General features: G+C 46.6%; 1 long non-coding RNA gene across 1 annotated transcript; it reads left to right on the top strand.

Annotated features, from left to right (window-relative positions):
- The first annotated feature begins 13,914 nt into the window (after positions 1-13,914).
- Positions 13,915-17,359, top strand: LOC133473495 (uncharacterized). The gene is made up of 3 exons (XR_009787108.1): positions 13,915-16,454; positions 17,007-17,175; positions 17,254-17,359. It is a non-coding gene; the product is annotated as an uncharacterized LOC133473495 (long non-coding RNA).
- The last annotated feature ends 2,262 nt before the right edge of the window (positions 17,360-19,621 follow it).

Below are 19,621 nucleotides of genomic sequence, written 5' to 3' on the forward strand. Positions count from 1 at the left end.
TTTTTGATGTTGTCAGCTCTAACAATGATTCGTGGCGAATGCATTGTGTCTTGTGCGAGGCTCAAGGTGTTGGGCATAGCAGCTGGTTTAACTACATTTCTTATTTGCGTGGTCATTGTGTCACTTCTTTTCAAATAGGGTAGTTAAGCTACTGTGAAAGAATTTATCATGTTTAAAGCATATTCACATGTAGAAATTCGCCCACGCAGATTTGTGGACGAGACAAAGCTGCTGTCTGGTTCACACTTTCTCAACCTGTCTGGTTCACACTTCCTCAAGCAAATGTGTAACTATGCTGCCTGTTAAAAAACTGTTAAAATAACAGGAAACGATCTAAGCATTTTTCCGGTGCACCTGCACATCTCGGTAAAGTTCCATTGTGTTGCATGCTGCTTTGCTTGAAATAAATAGCGGACGAGGGCAACAATTTGTTGTCAGTCTTGGTGAGGACACTCAGCCAGTGAGTTGCTCTGCTGTCCCTCGCGAGCAGAAAAGACAATCTTGGTTGGTGTGATTTCATTTCGATACAGTCCTCAGGCTTGTCTCAGTTGTTTTGAAGAAACTTCTCTGACAGCTACTTTCGTGATCACATAGTGCAGTTGTTTGGCAAGCGGATTTAACATTTAAAACCGAAGTTTGACTCTGCGGTATTAACATTGTAGATGTCAACAAGGTCTTTCTGAATACTCATAATTACATTTTGAATAGGTTAAATTTTAATTCAATATATCTGTAACGTCATTGTAACTACTCTAAACGGCAGCAAGAGATATCGACAATTTAGTTTTGACTACAAAACTGAACTTCAAGTATCTGCAACATCATTTAGCCATTGACAAATGACCGTCACTTTTGCCCTTGATTTGTATGGGGTTTCTCATTACAGACGCAGTGTCTAAAATCCAGTTGCAGATATCCCCCAGTGAATTACGGATATCTCCAGCTAAACATGTCATGTCAGAAAATACACAAAAATTTTGATGTTTGTTTTCTAAATTAAAATCAGATATGTACAAATTTCTTATTTTGATTAAACACAAAAGATGCTTTCATGAATGACTGTAGAAATCAGAGGATATTTACTGTTGAGAGGATGAAATTTTGGACAATTTTAAGTTAAAGGCTCGAAACCATCCATCCATCCATCCATCCATTTTCTGAGCCACTTCTCCTCACTAGGGTCACGGGCGTGCTGGAGCCTATCCCAGCTGTCATCGGGCAGGAGGCAGGGTACACCCTGAACTGGTTGCCAGCCAATCGCAGGGCACATACAAACAAACAACCATTCGCACTCACAGTCATGCCTACGGGCAATTTAGAGTCTCCAATTAATGCATGTTTTTGGGATGTGGCAGGAAACCCGAGTGCCCGGAGAAAACCCACACAGGCACGGGGAGAACATGCAAACTCCACACAGGCGGGGACGGGGATTGAACCCGGGTCCTCAGAACTGTGAGGCTGACGCTCTAACCAGTCGGCCACCGTGCCGCCAGGCTCAAAACCATATGTCATATATTGCCCTGTAGTTCCATTATTGGATGGCGCTTTGCGTCCTCTCTCTCCCCCCACCCTTCTCTGTTTTAAGCATCTGTCTTCAATCAGCCTCATCACCACCAGTGTATATAAGCCTGTGTCCCGATCGGGAATGCTGTAAGGGCAGATCCCACAAAATAGACTCCAGGTCAGAGGTCCGAACAATTTTAATTTTATGGCAGAGCATGTGATGGCGAGACATACGAAACTAAAGGAACTCACAACCAGAGAGAATCAAAAACAGATAACGCAGGGAGACACGACAAACGGTCCGTGTGGTATAATCGTATTGAGCCTAAATTTGGACAGCGGTCAGAACGGCGGCAAACACGGGGCTAAAACGAGTGAATATTCCGGCGCCCACACACTGTCATGGTGCCCCCTAAAAAGGCTGATGATTACAATGCATGACAGGTGCGTCACCGATGTCCACGCCCACCCAGACACTGCAACATAAAGAAAAACAACTTGAAACACAGGGCCATGACAGTATCCCCCCCTCAAAGGACGCCTCCTGGCGGACCACCCGGCTTCTGCGGGTGGAGAGAGTGGAAGGCCCGGAGAAGGGACGGATCTAGGATCCAAGAGCGGGGAACCCAGGAACGCTCCTCAGGGCCGTAACCCTCCCAGTCGACCAAATACTGCACACCCCTGCCCCTTCTTCTGGAATCCAATAGTTCACCCACCGTGTACACTGGCTCACCATCAACCATCCGCGGAGGAGGCACCACTGGAGGACACAGGGGGCTGCAGGAAACCGGTTTGAGCAAGGAGACATGGAATACCGGGTGAACGTTCATGGTGGGAGGGAGCCGAAGTTTAACTGCCACCGGGTTAACAACAGAGTCAATTTCGAAAGGACCAATATACTGAGGACCCAGTTTTTTAGAACCCCCGGCCAAATGCAAATCTCGTGTGGACAACCAGACCTTCTCACCAGGTCGGCAGGGAGGAGCTGAGATCCGATGACGATCAGCTAACTGCCTGTTGCGAGCCTCAGTACGGGACAAGGCCGCCCTTGCATCCCGCCACACCCGATGAGCCCTTCGGAGATGGACCTGTATAGACGGGACGACCACCTCCCTCTCCTGAGAAGGGAACAACGGCAGCTGGTAACCGTATGCAGTCATGAATGGCGACCGTCCAGTAGCAGAGCAAACGAGGGTGTTATGCGCATATTCCACCCAAGGCAGGTGAGAAGACCACGAGGAGGGGTGCTGATGGCAAAAACAGCAAAGAGCAGCCTCCACATCTTGATTCGCCCTCTCAGCCTGGCCGTTGGTCTGCGGGTGGAAACCGGATGAACGACTGGAGGACGCCCCCAGCGCTTTGCAGAACAACCTCCAGACCCGAGAGACGAACTGCGGCCCCCTGTCAGACACCAGATCAGCAGGAATACCATGAACTCGGAAGACATGGTCGACAAGGAGCTTAACAGTCTCAAAGGAGGATGGCAGATTCGGCAGAGCAACGAAATGGGCCATCTTGGAAAATCTGTCGACAACACTCAGGATGACTGAGTTCCCTCCAGACAGCGGAAGGCCCATGATGAAGTCCAAGGCGACGTGGGACCAGGGGCGGGAAGGAAAGGGCAGTGGACGAAGAAGACCAGCTGGAGGACGATGGGACATCTTGCTACGGGCACACACTGAGCATGCCGAAACATATTCTTTAACGTCCCTGCGTAGTCCCTGCCACCAGAACCGTTGGCAAATGAGGAAAAGTGTCCGACTGACCCCAGGATGGCAAGCGACTCTAGAAGTGTGTCCCCACTTCAACACCTCTGGACGTAAAACGACCGGAACAAACAATTTGCCATCAGGAACACCTCCCGGGGCCTGGATGTCCCTCCCCGCCTCCTCCACCTTCTTCTCAACCTCCCACTGAAGCGCTCCCACCACCCGGGTCCCAGGTAGAATGGTCTCCACAACAGGCTGAACAGCAGCCGGGCCATACAGCCTAGACAAGGCGTCAGGTTTGCCGTTCTTCAACCCAGGGCGGTAAGTGATGATGAAGTCGAAACGGGTAAGGAACAGGCCCAACGTGCTTGACGGGGGTTGAGTCTTTTAGCAGTCCGGAGGTAAGACAGGTTCTTGTGGTCGGTGAAAACTTGAAAAGGTTCCTTCGTACCCAATGCCTCCAATCCTGCAGTGCCAGGACAATGGCCAGCAGCTCTCTATTTCCCACATCGTAATTGGCCTCTGCAGGGCTCAGGCGCCTAGAGAAGAAGGCGCAGGGGTGTAGCCTCTGGTCGACCGGGGACCTCTGGGACAGGACCGCCCCCACACCTGAATCAGATGCGTCCACCTCGACAACAAAAGGAAGGTCAGGATTAGGATGATGTAACACAGGAGCCTTCACAAACAATTGTTTAATATGATCAAAAGTCACTTCTGCCTTAGGGGTCCATACAAATGGTATCTTATTGGAAGTAAGTCTAGTCAGAGGTCCCACTTTAAGGCTGTAATCACGAATAAATCGCCTATAAAAATAAGCAAAACCCAAAAACCTCTGCAACTGCTTCCTAGACGTTGGAGTTGGCCAATCAACCACAGCCTGGATCTTGGCTGGATCGGCCCGAAGCTGGCGCTTCTCCACAATGAACCCCAAAAACTGTACCGACTCCGCATGGAACTCACACTTCTCAGCCTTGACGTAAAGACGGTTTTCCATCAAGCGCTGCAACACCATGCGGACATGTTGGCGATGTTCACGTAGATCACGGGAAAAGATTAAGATGTCGTCCAAGTACACAAAACAGAATACATTTATCATGTCCCGGAGCACATCATTAATAAGACACTGAAACACAGCGGGTGCATGAGTGAGTCCAAAAGGCATGACTAAGTACTCAAAATGACCGAATGGAGTATTGAACGCAGTCTTCCACTCATCTCCCTCCTTCATCCGCAGCAGGTGATAGGCATTTCGCAGATCTAATTTTGTGAACACCTTTGCAGACTGTAAAGGGGCAAACGCCGAGTCCAACAGCGGGAGAGGATACTTATTTTTTATCGTGATGTCGTTAAGACCCCGGAAATCGACACAGGGTCGCAGGGTCCCGTCCTTTTTATCGATTAAAAAAAAATCCGCCACCCACTGGCGACGATGAGGGACGAATCAACCCAGCACCTAGCGAAGTGGAAATATAATTCTTTAATGCCTCTTGCTCAGGCTTGGAAATCTGATACAGCCTCGCACATGGTAGTGGAGCCTCGGGAATCAACTCTACGGAACAGTCGTATGGACGATGCGGAGGCAAAGACTGGGCGCGATCCTTACTGAACACAAGTTGCAAATCATGGTACTCAGCCGGTACTTTAGCCAAATCGATGTGCTCGTCTTGAACACGGGGGGTGGTAGTCAACATGGCAGACTGCAGACAATGAGAATGACAAAATAGGCTCCAATTCACAATCTGTAGTTGATCCCAATTAATATCTGGATTATGAAGTTTTAACCACGTTAATCCCAGCACAACTGGAGCAGATTGACAGGGCATTACAAAAAAATCGCCGCGATTCGATGTGGTTACCTGAGAGCTTTAAACACAGTGGAGCCGTAATGTGTGTTGTAACCGCCAGGAGACGCCCATCCAAATCAAGAACTTTTCTCGGTTTGCTAAGTCTGTACAGTGGACAATTTAGAGTCTCTATCACACAGGAGTCCACAAAACACTCATCAGCTCCGGAGTCAATTAACACGGAAACCTTCACACTGCCCCCAAATCCCGATACTTCGCCCGGCAATTGTAGTCTCTTGTTCGATCCAGTTCGCAATTCACCGTGTACCAAGTCTTCATCAAAATACTCACACGATGAGACGTTCTTTCCGGAGGCAGAAGGTGCTGTCACCACCACCTGGCCGCTCTGCTTGGAACGCGTAGCGTCACTTGCCATGCAGGTGGATACCTTGTGTCCTGGTCGGCCGCAGTACAGACACGCCCCCGCTCTCATGCATCTCCGATGTTCCGTCTCCGCCAGTCACCCCCCGCCAAGTTGCATCGGCTCCTCCACGGCCAGGGCCGGCTCCCTCGTCGACGCCAAGGTGGATGGGGGAACACAGGCGCCGTCTTCCATGGCGGACGAAGAATGTCCCGGGGAAGCGGACTCAAAAAAAATGCGTCGTTCATCCGCCCGCTCGCGCTGCCGTTCCCTCAGTCGATTGTCCAGTCTAATGGCTAGTCCGATCAACTCCTCCAAATTAGTGGTCTCGTCCCGGGCCGCCAACTCATCTTTGACGGCAAGACAGAGTCCCCGACGAAAAATGCCGCTCAATGCAACATCGTCGAATCCACTCTCTACTGCCAGGATGCGGAACGAAATGGAGTATTCGGCTACTGACAAGTCCCCCTGGGAATGGTCCAACAACCGACTACCGGCTTCCTTGCCCTTGACGGGGTGATCAAAAACTCTCCTCAGTTCAGATACGAATGCCGGGAAGGAGGAACGTAACGCTGGGTTGGCGCTGCTGACCGCCATCGCCCACGATGCTGCCTGACCCGTAAGTAGACTCATTATAAAAGCCACCTTCGTCTTATCCTGGGCATACGTGACCGGTTGTTGGTCAAATACGAGGGTACATTGATAAATAAATTGACCGCAGCCGCCGAGCTCCCCAGCATAACGAGGTGGATTTCGGAGACAAGCTTCCCTGGCGGGTGGCACCGCGGCCACCGTGTTGGTGGCGGGTGCTCTTGCCAGAACCCGAGGTAATCCAAGTGCACACACCTGATCAACCCGAGAACTCAGTGTACTAAGATGGGTCGTTAACGCCGTAATTGCCTCCCTGAGCTCGTGTAATGATGTCTCGTGTCTACCTATCAAATGTCTCTGACTTGCCAACGCGTGGCGAAAAGAGTCGGAGTTTGTGGGATCCATTTCTGGTCGGAATATTCTGTCCCGATCGGCAATGCCGTAAGGGCAGATCCCACAAAATAGACTCCAGGTCAGAGGTCCGAACAATTTTAATTATATGGCAGAGCATGTGATGGCGAGACATATGAAACTAAAGGAACTCACAACCAGAGAGAATCAAAAACAGATAACGCAGGGAGACACGACAAACGGTCCGTGTGGTATAATCGTATTGAGCCTAAATTTGGACAGCGGTCAGAACGGCGGCAAACACGGGGCAAAAACGAGTGAATATTCCGACGCCCACACACTGTCACGGTGCCCCCTAAAAAGGCTGATGATTACAATGCATGACAGGTGCGTCACCGATGTCCACGCCCACCCAGACACTGCAACATAAAGAAAAACAACTTGAAACACAGGGCCATGACAGCCTGCCTTTTCCCAGAAATCCTCGCCAAAGTATTGCAGCCTCTCCTAGCGGTACTGCGGCCCACCTTACTCAAGTAAGCCACTTAACTCCTCGTTCCCTTGTTAACTATTGTGTCTCGTTGTTCTCAGTGCTCCCCTGTGTACCTGACCCTCGTTATTCCTGCCACCAAGCCAGCCGCCTGTCCACACCACCGCCTGCCAACACATCAAAGACCACCTCCATAACCTTTTCTCAATAAACTGTTCATCATCTTACATCTGCCTCTGCCAGCTCTTGGGTCCAGCTATTCCCCACTCGTGACACCATATATGTCAAACTCGGGCCTGGGTGCCAAATTTAGCCCGCAATGTAATAATATTTGGCCTGCTCGACCATATCAAATGTATATTAGAGCTGGCCTACCAGTATATTGTGGATGCACCATGAATACTACAAATCCAACAATGTAAAAAAAAAGAAACGCAATGAAACGCTGTAAAATCACAACAGAAAAAAACAGTTAAAAAAAAAAACACAGAAAATCTAAAATGTACATTATTTAGTAAATTACTTAACCATTCCCAAATGTACATTTTACAGTAAAAATGTTAAAATAACACGGCACGGTGGTCGACTGGTTAGAGCGTCTGCCTCACAGTTCTGAGGACCGGGGTTCAATCCACGGCCCCGCCTTTGTGGAGTTTGCATGTTCTCCCCGTGCCTGTGTGGGTTTTCTCCGGGCACTCCGGTTTCCTCCCACATCCCAAACACATGCATGGTAGGTTGATTGAAGTCTCTAAATTGCCTGTAGGTGTGAATGTGAGTGCGAATGGTTGTTTGTTTGTATGTGCCCTGCGATTGGTTGGCAACCAGTTCAGGGTGTACCCCGCCTCCGGGCCGATGATAGCTGGGATAGGCTCCAGCACGCCCGCGACTCGAGTGAGGAGAAGCGGCTCAGAAAATGGATTGGATGGATGGATGTTAAAATAACCACATTTCTCTGTAAAATTTACTAGGAAAAAAAACAATGTTGGCAAAATAACAAAATTATACCATCAAAAAAGCATTTTGGGGGGGTTCGGGTCATCATAAATACTGAAAAAATTAACTTATGTTGATTCAAATCTGATGTACTGATTGGCGGCACGGTGGGCGACTGGTTGGCAAATCTGCCTCACAGTTCTGAGGACCCAGGTACAACTACGGCCTCGCCTGTGTGGAGTTTGCATGTTCTCCCCTTGCCTTAGTGGGTTTTCTCCCACATCTCAAAAACATGCATGGTAGGTTAATTGAAGACTTTAAATTGCCTGAAATTTTTTTAATTCTGAAATAATTATATGTTTTATGGCACATTTAATTTTGGCCCTCTTGGCCTTCCGTAACTGATTAAATGTAGGGCTTATGTAGAGGAAAGAACATCATTCATCCATCCATCCATCCCTTCTCAATACCACTTATCCTGTTCAGGGACGTGGGTGCTGGAGCCTATCCCAGCTGATTTGGGGTGAAATTGAGACTACAACCTGAATGGTCGCCAGTCAGTCACAGGGCACACATATAGATACAGACAACCACACTTGCACTCACATACACACTTGCACCTAAATGCTGGTTTGCCAACCACCAGTCTACTGTAACCATCAAGAAGAAAAATTTGAATCTTTAAAGCAGAATGCTGCCAGCAGTACGCACACGGGCATTTACGTAACTTAACTTCTTGAGGACCATTTCCCACACGGTAAGCCAATTTATTGAAATACACGGTCGTTTTTGTCCATAAAAATAGCTTACTATGAACTCTCATGCTGTTAAGGAAATGTTGAACCTGAAATAGTGAAAAAAAAAAGATGACAAGCAGTCAAATAAGTAGTCAGCTCGGCTAATTTGTTTCCTCTGTGCTATCTTGGTCAGGTAACGCCTAAACTTAAAACATACATGGCATCTCATCCTCTCACAGGTGATGCCTGAAAACATTGTGCTAGGACGTTGAACATAACGGGGAATGTGGCCTTACTGGTTGAGTACTGTCGGCATTCCCCATCAATTTAATTTATCCCATGAGCCTCAACGAGCAACTGTTAATATTAGAAAAGTAGTTCATTTAGTTTTTTACCCACAATTGAACATAGAATTGTATCATGACCTGTGAACCTTTCTTTGAAAAATAATAAATGATCAGAATCATACCTTTGTATAATGGGAAGGTTTAGTGAGATTATAAAAAGTGTATTTAAGATAACAACTTCTATATTATATATTTTAGCGTATATTGGTTTTGGATAAAAACGTAATTAAATTAGGAAAAGAATTACGCCAGAAGCGACGCAGGCTCGATTTTACGTTTAACATTATAATCAAACTATTTTTGTCTCGTAAAAGGGCACCACGTCTCTTTTTATATTCATAAACTTTAGGAAAAGTGACGAAAACCTCTAATCAATCTCTCTATTCTGCAAGGTTTGCAACATGGATGAAATAAGAGTTCTACATTACAGTGGTTTATTGTTTCACTCAAACACACAAAAACGACACAGGAAGTGGACTTTTACAGGAAAATGAATTATATATAAGGGGAAAAACTACAGGGAAACACTGCAGAGGTACTGAGCTACAAAGATTACAAGCAAACGTACGTAAAGAACAAAATGTAGGGTGAATGACTGAACTCGTGATGTGAGGGTGGAATGAGCATGTGCGGTGACAATGAGAGAGGTACGAACTTCTCTGGGTCTTATTATCATCCAATTATGCACCAATTTGCACTCCAGAAACCACACGCTGTACTCACGTTGTGTAGAAAAGGTAGATTTGACAAAAAAGGAAGTAAGAAAAAAAAGGCAAAAATGGAGAAAAAGCAAGGGTAGGGTGGCCGAAGCGCCTTGGTGACTGTGTTCGTCACGGGCTCAGAGAAGACTTGCGCCGCACTTCCTTCCTGACGGGTCTTTTATCCGTAAGATGCGCCACACACACAAAAGTGTAGTTTCGGGGCACGGGGAGAGTGCTTCTGCCCTCCGCGCTTGTCAGCGCGGCGAGGAAGGTTGACTGTGTCTCCGCCACCTTCTGGTGAGAGGTGGGGCTCCCTGGCTGTGCGCCAGTTTCTTCGGCAAGCTGGACAAAACAAGAGGCACAGAACAAAGAGGCTCTGGCCTTTCATGCACAGGAGAGAGGGGCAGGCCCAGGGGCCAAAAGGAAGACAGACCGCATGTCATAGTATTAATTTTCATCCTAGGATTATTTTGGGTTTTAAAAATCAGTGGAAATAAGAGATTAATTACTGGATCTAAGATAAAGAAATCGGTTCCCAGCTTTTGCATTGTCTTTTTTTGCATTTTATGTGGTGGCTAATAACAATTCATATTTGGGATGTGACATTTGTCTTGTGAGGTAAAACGTCTCATCTGATTCAGTTGACAAACAGTTTTGACATCAGACATTTAAAGTCAGTGATAAAACAGTGGGTGACATAAACCAGGCTTCCAAAGAGCGTCTGGATCAGCAGGACAGCAGGAAGGAACGCAGAGTTTAACAGTTGTGGGGGTTAATGCTGGCACCTTGTTCCGTCAGGGCGTATTCACGACATTTCTCCCCTTCGTCGGCTTGATACAGCTCAATGATGGGTCAAGGCGACGTCTCCTTGGAAGGTGGCACAGGTTGGGAGGTACATACAACAATGTATATATATATATATATATATATATATATATATATATATATATATATATATATATATATATATATATATATATATATATGTGTGTGTGTATATATATATATATATATATATATATATATATATATATATATATATATATATATATATATATATATATATATATATATACAGAGAAAGAGAGAGAGAGAGAGAGAGAGAGAGTGGGTACAGAAAGTATTCAGATCCCCTTACATTTTTCACTCTGTTATATTTAAGTTAATTTTTTCCCCTCAATGTACACACAGCACCCCATATTGACAGAAAAAAAACTGAATTTTAAGTCACTGATGGTGTCGTGGTACACTCGCCTGACTTTGGTGCAGGCAGCGTGGGTTCAGTTCCCACTCATTGACGGTGTGAATGTGAGTGCGAATGGTTGTCCGTGTCTATATGTGCCCTGCGACTGACTGGCAACCAGTTCAGGGTGTAGTCTGCCTTTTGCCCAAAGTCAGCTGGGATAGGCTCCAGCTTCCCACGACCCTAACCAGGATAAGCGGTGTTGAAAATGGATGGATGGATAAAAAACTGAATTGGTGAAATTTTTGCAGATTTATTAAAGAAAACCCTAACCCTAACGACTGGTTGCAATCGAAGGAAAGATGAAAGCGGCCAACTACAGGGATATCCTGGACAAAAAACCTTCTCCAGAGTGCTCAGGACCTCAGACTGGGCCTTCCAACAAGACAATGACCCTAAGCACACAGCTAAAATATCAACGGCGTGCCTTCAGAACAACTCTGTTCAACCATTCGCACTCACATTCACACCTACGGGCAATTTAGAGTTGTCAATTAACCTACCATGCATGTTTTTTGGGATGTGGGAGGAATCCGGAGTGCCCGGAGAAAATTCACGCAGGCACGGGGAGAACATGCAAACTCCAGACACGCGGGGCCGGGGATTGAACCCCAGTCCTCAGAACAGTGAAGCAGACGCTCTAACCATGGCACCACTAAAAAAGTAATACTCCAGCTGCAAATAACCATTATTTTTTCCATAAATTGATTATGATTCAGTTCCTGATTTGGTCTGTAACATGTCAGAAAATACACAAAAATGTTGATGTTTGTTTTCCAAAGTAAAAGCAGATGTACAAATGTCTTATTTTGATTAAAGACAAAAGATGCTTTCATGAATGACTGTAGAAATCAGAGAATATTTAATGTTGAGAGGATGAAATCAGAAGATTTGGACAATTTTAAGTTAATGGCTCGAAACCATATGTCATATACTGCCCTGCAGTTCCATTATTGGAGCCGGGATGGCACTTTGCGTCGTCTCTCTCCTCCCACCCCTCTCTGTTTTAAGCAACTGTCTTCAATCAGCCTCATCACCACCAGTGTATATAAGCCTTTCTGTTACCAGAAATCCTCGCCAAGGTATTGCAGCCTCTCCTAGTGGTAGCACGGCCCACCTTACTCAAGTAAGCCACTTAACTCCTTGTTCCTTTGTTAACTATTGTGTCTCGTTGTTCTCAGTGCTCCCCTGTGTTTCTGACCCTCGTCATTCCTGCAACCAAGCCAGCCGCCTGTTCTGTCCATGTCATGGGTGTGTGTTCTGGTTGTTGTCTTCCCCCTGTCTCGTACACACCTGCTCCTGAGAGCATCTTCCCCACCTGTGCCTCGTTTACCCTAATTACCCCATGCAATTAACCTCCTGTCTCATTCTTTCTGGTCACCAGTTGTCGCGTTCCAGCATTCCTTGTTTCCACGTCACAGACCCACGGTAAGACGAGACCCTGTTCGGATTATCGACCTCGCCTTTTTGCCTCACGTTTTTGGATACTGTTGCCTTTTTTTGGATTGCCTACCTGTGTACCGACCTCTGCCCGTATATGAAACCTCTCTTTTTGAAACTGTCCATTTGTTTTGGAGTCATCCATTTTTGGGTCCGATCCTCTGTTCCGTTCATGACAGAACGAACTGGCCATAACATGGACCGAGCAGACTCAGACCCGGTCAAGCCCTTCAAGCGCAGGGCCAACGCCTCTCGAAGTAGGATGAGCAGCTTTCTGCCCTCCACCTTCATCTAGAGGGACTGTCAGAGCATCAGGACAAAATGATGATACAGGTGGCCTCGCAGTTTGAACTTCTTATGAAAATGATTCTGAAGAAGGAACCAGTTGGCACAGCACCCGATGCCGCCACTGTACCACAGTATCCATGTGAGGCAGTCACCATGCAGCCACCTGCCACCTCTGCTGCTGTCTGCTCACAGCTCTCTCGACCGGAGAGGTTCTCTGGAGATTCTGGGAACATTAAGCCATTCATTACTCAGTGCGAACTCCACTTTGAGCTGCAGGCAGCTGCCTTCCCCACCGAGCGGGCAAAAATCGCTTTCGTCATTTCCCACCTGACTGGTCATGCGTAAAGACTATGGAGCATATTTTTCAGTTTTCCACACCAGATCGTGAAGCAGCTCACTCACTTGTCACCTTACAACAAGACAAGCGCAGGGTGTCAGATTACGCGATTGAGTTTTGCATTCTAGCAGCTGAGAGTCAGTGGAATATTCGGGCACTGCTCGATGCATTTTTTTCAAGGACGTCAAGGATCATTTGGTCCTGCCAGACCTGCCGACCGACTTGGACACTCTCATCGCGCTCGCCGTAAAAATTGAGAAGAGGCTTTTGGATTGCGAGCTGGACGGAGTTCGGCGGAGGACTGCGTCACCGCGCACTTGGAGGACGAGCCTCGGTGACCAGCCAAACTAAGGCAGATCCCTTGTTTCCGGTCTCAATTCACTGGCTAGCATCTCCACAGATGAATCCATGCAACTGGGCAGGTTCCGTCTCTCCCCTGAGGAACGTCAACACCGGCTGAGGGAAGGGCGGTGCTTCTACCGCGGGCATTTGGGTCATTCCGTGAGCAACTGTCACGTCGAGGTTGCCGGTGCAGGTAGCAAGGGCACGGGAGCGGTGAGTCTAAATTTCATGAAGGAAGACCCTACCCGGATTCTTCCTAAAGTGACACTATGCTCTCCTGATCAAGAAATTCATACGCCTGTATTAATTGACTCTGGTTCTGACGCAAACTTTCTCAACTCCCTCCTCGTTAGACGGATGTACCTTAGAACCTTTCAAATAAAATGCCACGGCAGCACCTATGCTGCAGACGGCAGTTTTATGGGCAAGATCGCTCACTGCACCCAAACACTCACATTGACATTTCCTGATTCTCACTCGGAACGCATTAGTTTTCATGTTTTTGACGCCATGAATCATGACCTTATTTTAGGGAACCCATGGTTGAAATTACATAACCCCCACATTGACTGGTCCTCTGGGCAGGTTATGTCATGGGGCAGAAATTGCGCCCAGAACTGTTTCAAGCCTCCATGTGAGGTTCAGGGCTATGTTTCAAATGACAAGCCACAGAGCCCATCTGGGGATCCTGATTTATCTCAATTGCACACCTGTTACCACGACATTAAAGATCTAAAGTCCAAGGCCAAATCCCTTCCGCACCACAGACCGTGTGACTGTGCAGTTGATTTGCTGCCTGGAACCACACCTCCACGAGGGAGGTTGTTCTCTCTTTCACGGCCGGAACACAAGGCTATGAAGGAGTATGTGGTTGAATCACTGGCAGCCGGGATTATTCACCCATCTTCATCCCCTACGGGAGCCGGATTTTTATTTGTGGACAAGAAGGACAAGACTCTGCGACCCTGTATCGATTACCGGGGTCTCAACGACATTACTGTGAAAAACAGGTACCCTCTTCCTCTCATGTCCACCGCCTTTTGAGTTCCTGGAGGGAGCCAAGGTTTTCACCAAACTAGACAAGAAATGCATATCATCGAGTCAGGATAAGGGAGGGGGATAAATGGAAAACAGCATTCAACACACCAACGGGACATTACGAGTATTTGGTGATGCCTTTTGGACGAACTAACGCTCCAGCTATGTTCCAGAACTTTGTCAATGATGTCCTGCGTGACATGTTGAATGTGTACGTTTTTGTATATTTGGACGATATTTTGATATTCTCCCCGGATGAGGAGACTCACATCATTCATGTCCGCTCTGTGTTGCAGCAGTTATTGCAGAATGAACTATATGTCAAGGCTGAGAAATGTGAGTTCCACAAGGCGTCCCTTTCTTTTCTGGGGTTCGTGCTGGTTCCAGGTGAAATCAAAATGGACCCTTGCAAAGTTGATGCCGTGACTAATTGGCCCACTCCCACGTCACGCAAATACGTACAAATGTTCTTAGGGTTCGCTAATTTCTACAGAAAGTTCATTAGAAATTTCAGTTCTATAGCCTCGTCTTTGCATGATCTTACCTCACCACACAGACCTTTCATATGAACCCGCTTTGTCAGGCAGCTTTTCAGAAACTTAAATCGAGCTTTACCTCCGCTCCCATCCTCACTTTGCCAGATCTCACAAAGCAGTTTGTGGTAGAAGTATGATGCCGGTATAGGAGCAGTGCTCGCCCAGAAATGTCTCAAGGATGGTAAATTACATTCTTGTGCTTATCTGTCCAAAAAACTGACCCCAGCCGAGAGAAATTATGACATTGGTGACCGTGAACTGCTGACAGTCAAGGTGGCTTTGATGGAGTGGTGGCACTGGAGGGGGCACATACTCCGTTTTTAGTATGACAGATCACAAGAACCTGGAATATCTTAAATCTGCTAAGAGATTAAATGCGAGGCAGGATAGATGGGCTCTGTTTTTCACTAGATTCAATTTCACGTTATCCTACCGACCTGGTTCTAAAAATGGTAAGCCAGATGCTTTATCGCGCATTTTCTGCGCAGAGAATTCTTAGTCCGACCCTAATACCATTTTGCCCAAGTCATGTTTCGTTTCTGCTTTTGTTTGGGACATTGAGACTGCAGTAAAAGAGGCTCTGAAGAACACTCTTAGCCCTGAAAATTGTCCTGAAAACAGGCTTTATGTGGTTCCGACCTGAAGGGGAAGAGTCATCCACTGGGCTCACACTAACCGGACAGTATGTCACCCAGGAATTGCCAAGACTCAATCTGTGATCGAACAACGCTTTTGGCGGCCCATTGTTAGAAGGGATGTTACCAATTATGTCAATGCTTGCCAGGTATGTGCTGCTAACAAGTCCTCTCGTAAACATCCTTCTGGGGAGTTACGACCCCTTCCAATACCACAACGTCCTTGGTCAGACATCTCCGTAGACTTTGTGACGGGATTACCGGCCTCGAAAGGAAATACACCATTCTCACAGTCGTGGACAGGTTAAGATGGCAGACTTCATTGCACTCCTGAAATTCAAGTTCCATGGTTTCCTCAAGAATGTGGTATCTGATAGGGGTCCCCAATTCATTTCACAATTTTGGAAGGAGTTTTGCAATCTCATAGGTGCTACCGTCAGTCTGTCATCTGGGTTCCACCCCGAAACCAACGGACAAACCAAGAGCCTGAACCAGGACCTGGAGACTGGGCTGCAATGTCTCGGTTGACAGGAGCCACGATCCTGGTCTCAGAAACTGGTTTGGGTCGAATTCTCTCACAATTCCCTCTCCTCTGCATCCACTGGTCAATCGCCTTTTCACGTTGTGCGTGGTTATCAACCATCTCTATTTCCTGCCATAGCACCAGAGTCCGCAGTTCCAGCGGCATTGGCCTTGGTGAGACGCTGCAGGAGGACCTGGGAGCGAGCCCGCCAGATGCTGCTGCGCCACGGACGGTCCTACAAAACCGCTGCTGACCGTCGGAGGACTACAAGGTGGGTCAGCGAGTTTGGCTCTCCGCAAAGCATATTCCACTCCGGGTGGAGCCCAGGAAGCTCGCTCCCAGGTTCGTTGGGCCCTTCCCCATCACATTAATCATCAACCCTGTCACCGTGAAGCTTAGGCTCCCAAGGTCGATGCGGGTCCACCCTGCTTTTCACGTCAGCCTGCTCAAGCCCGCCCGGGAGTGCCCTCTGGTCCAGCCTTCCAGGCCCCCGCCTACATCCCAGGTTCGTGGATGGGGGCCCTGTCTTCACTGTGCGGCGGCTGTTGTCAGAGGGGGAGGGGGTTTCAATATCTGGTGGACTGGGAGGGCTACGGACCTGAGGAACGTTTATGGGTGCCGTCTGCGTTTATCGTAGATGACTCTCTCATTCGGGACTTCCACATTGCGCATCCTGGGGCTCCGGGGCCGTCTTGGGCCGTTAAGGTGGGGACAACTGTCATGGGTGTGTGTTCTGGTTGTTGTCTTCCCCCTGTCTCGTGCACACCTGCTCCTGAGAGCATCTTCCCTACCTGTGCCTCATTTACCCTAATTACCCCATGCATTTAACCTCCTGTCTCATTCTTTCTGGTCGCCAGTTCGTTGTACCTTGTCGTTCCAGCATTCCTTGTTTCCACGTCACAGACTCACAGTAAGACTAGACCCTGTTCCGATTATCAACCTCGCCTTTTTGCCTCATGTTTTTGGATACTGTTGCCTTTTTTTGGATTGCCTGCCTGTGTACCGACCTCTGCCCGTATATTAAACCTCTCTTTTTGAAACTGTCTGTTTGTTTTAGAGTCGTGCATTTTTGGGTCCTATCCTCTGTTCCGTTCATGACAGTCCACTGTCCACACCGCGACCTGCCAACACATGCAGGACCACCTCCATAACCTTTTCTCAATCTGTTCATCATTTTACATCTGCCTCCGCCTGCTCTTGGGTCCAGCTACTCCCCTCTCCTCGCGGTACCGCGGCCCACCTTACTCAAGTAAGCCACTTAACTCCTCATTCCCTTGTTAACTCTTGTGTCTCGTTGTTCTCAGTGCTCCCCTGTGTACCTGACCCTCGTCATTCCTACCACCAAGCCAGCCGCCTGTCCACACCGCAGCCTGCCAACACTTCCAAGACCACCTCCATAACCTTTTCTCAATAAACTGTTCATCATCTTACATCTGCCTCTGCCTGGTCTTGGGTCCACCTACTCCCCACTCGTGACACCATATATGTCAAACTCGGGCCTGGGGGCCAAATTTAGCCCACAATGTAATAATATTTGGCCTGCGAGACCATATCAAATGTGTATTAGAGCTGGCCTACCAGTATATTGCGCATGCACCGTGAATACTACAAATCCTACACTGTAAAAAAAATAAACGAAATGAAACGCTGTAAAATCAACAGAAAAAAACAGGAAAGAAAAAAAAATGTAAATAATGTAAAATATACGTTATTTAGTAAATTACTTAACCATTCCCAAAGGTATATTCGACAGTAAAAATGTTAAAATAACCACATTTCTCTGTAAAATTTACATATTGCTGTAGAAAAAAAACTATTTTGGTAAAATAACAAAATTATACCATCAAAATAGCATTTTTTGGGGGGGGGGGGGGGGTTGGGTCGTCATAAATACTGAACAAATGAACTTATGTTGATTCAAATCTGATGTACTGGTTGGCACATCTGCCTCACAGTTCTGTGGACCCAGGTTCAATTCTGGCCTCGTCTGTGTGGAGTTTGCTTGTTCTCCCACATCCCAAAAACATGCATGGTAGGTTAATTGAAGACTCTAAATTGCCTGAAAAAAATTTATTCTCAAATAATTACATATTTTATGGCACATTTATTTATTTAATGTATTTAATTTTGGCCCTCTTGGCCTTCCGTAACTAATTAAATGTAGGGCTTATGTAAAGGAAAGAACATCATCCATCCAGCCATCCATTCTCAATACCACTTATCCTGTTCAGGGACGCGGGTGCTGGAGCCTATCCCAGCTGATTTGGGGTGAAATTCAGAGTACAACCTGACTGGTCGCCAGTCAGTCACAGGGCACACATATAGACACAGGCAACCACACTCGCACTCATATACACACATGCGCCTAAATGCTGGCTTGCCAAACACCAGTCTACTGTAACCATCAAGAAGAATTGAAATCTTTAAAGCAGAATGCTGCCAGCAGTACGCACACGGGCATTTACATAATTTAACTTCTTGAGGACCATTTCCCACACGGTAAGCCAATTTATTGAAATAAATTTTTTGTCATAATTTTGTCCATAAAAATAGCTTAATATGTTAGCTGAACTCTCATGCTGTTATGGTAATGTTGAACCTGAAGTATACATCCATTTTCTGAGCCGCTTATCCTCACAAGGGTCGCGGGAGTGCTGGAGCCAATCCCAGCTATCATCGGGCAGGAGGCGGGGTACACCCTGAACTGGTTGCCAGCCAATCTCAGTGAACCTGAAATAGTCTCTTTTTTTCATAAAAAAAAGATTACAAGCAGTCTAATAAGTAGTCAGTTAGGCTAATTTGTTTCCTCAGTGCTTTCTTGGTCAGGTAACGCCTAAACTTAAAACATACATGGCATCTCATCCTCTCCCAGGCGATGCCTGAAAACATTGTGCGAGGACTTTGAACATAACGGGGAATGTGACCTTACTGGTTGAGTACTGTCGACATTCCCCATCAGTTTAATTTATCCCATGAGACTCAACTAGCAACTGTTAATATAAGAAAAGTAGTTCATTTAGTTTTCAACCCACAATTGAACATAGAATTGTATCATGACCTGTGAACCTTTCTTTGAATAATAATAAATGATCAGAATCATACCTTTGTATGATGGGAAAGTTTAGTGTGATTATAAAAAGTGTATTTAAGATAACAACTTCTATATTATATATTTTAGCGTATATTGGTTTTGGATAAAAACGTCATTAATTGAGGAAAAGAATTACACCGGAAGCGACGCAGGCTCGGTTTTACGTTTAACGTTACAATCAAACTATTTTTCTCTCGTAAAGAGGTACCACATCTCTTTTTATATTCAGAAACTTTAGTAAAAGTGACGATAACCTCTAATCAATCTCTCCATTCTGGAAGGTGTGCTACATGGACGAAAGAAGAGTTCTACATTATAGCGGTTTATTGTTTCACCCAAACACACAAAAATGACACAGGAAGTGGACTTTTATAGGAAATGTAATTATATCTAAGGGGGGGAAACTACAGCGAAACACTGCAGAGGGACTGAGCTACAAAGATTACAAGCAAATGTACGTAAAGAACAAAATGTAGGGTGAATGACTGAACTCGTGATGTGAGGGTGGAATGAGCATGTGCAGTGACAATGAGAGAGTTGCGAACTTCTCTGGGTCTTATCATAATCCAATTATGCATCAA

The sequence above is a fragment of the Phyllopteryx taeniolatus genome, unplaced genomic scaffold (assembly GCF_024500385.1).
Source record: "Phyllopteryx taeniolatus isolate TA_2022b unplaced genomic scaffold, UOR_Ptae_1.2 contig_26, whole genome shotgun sequence".
Classification (NCBI taxonomy): Eukaryota; Metazoa; Chordata; class Actinopteri; order Syngnathiformes; family Syngnathidae; genus Phyllopteryx; species Phyllopteryx taeniolatus.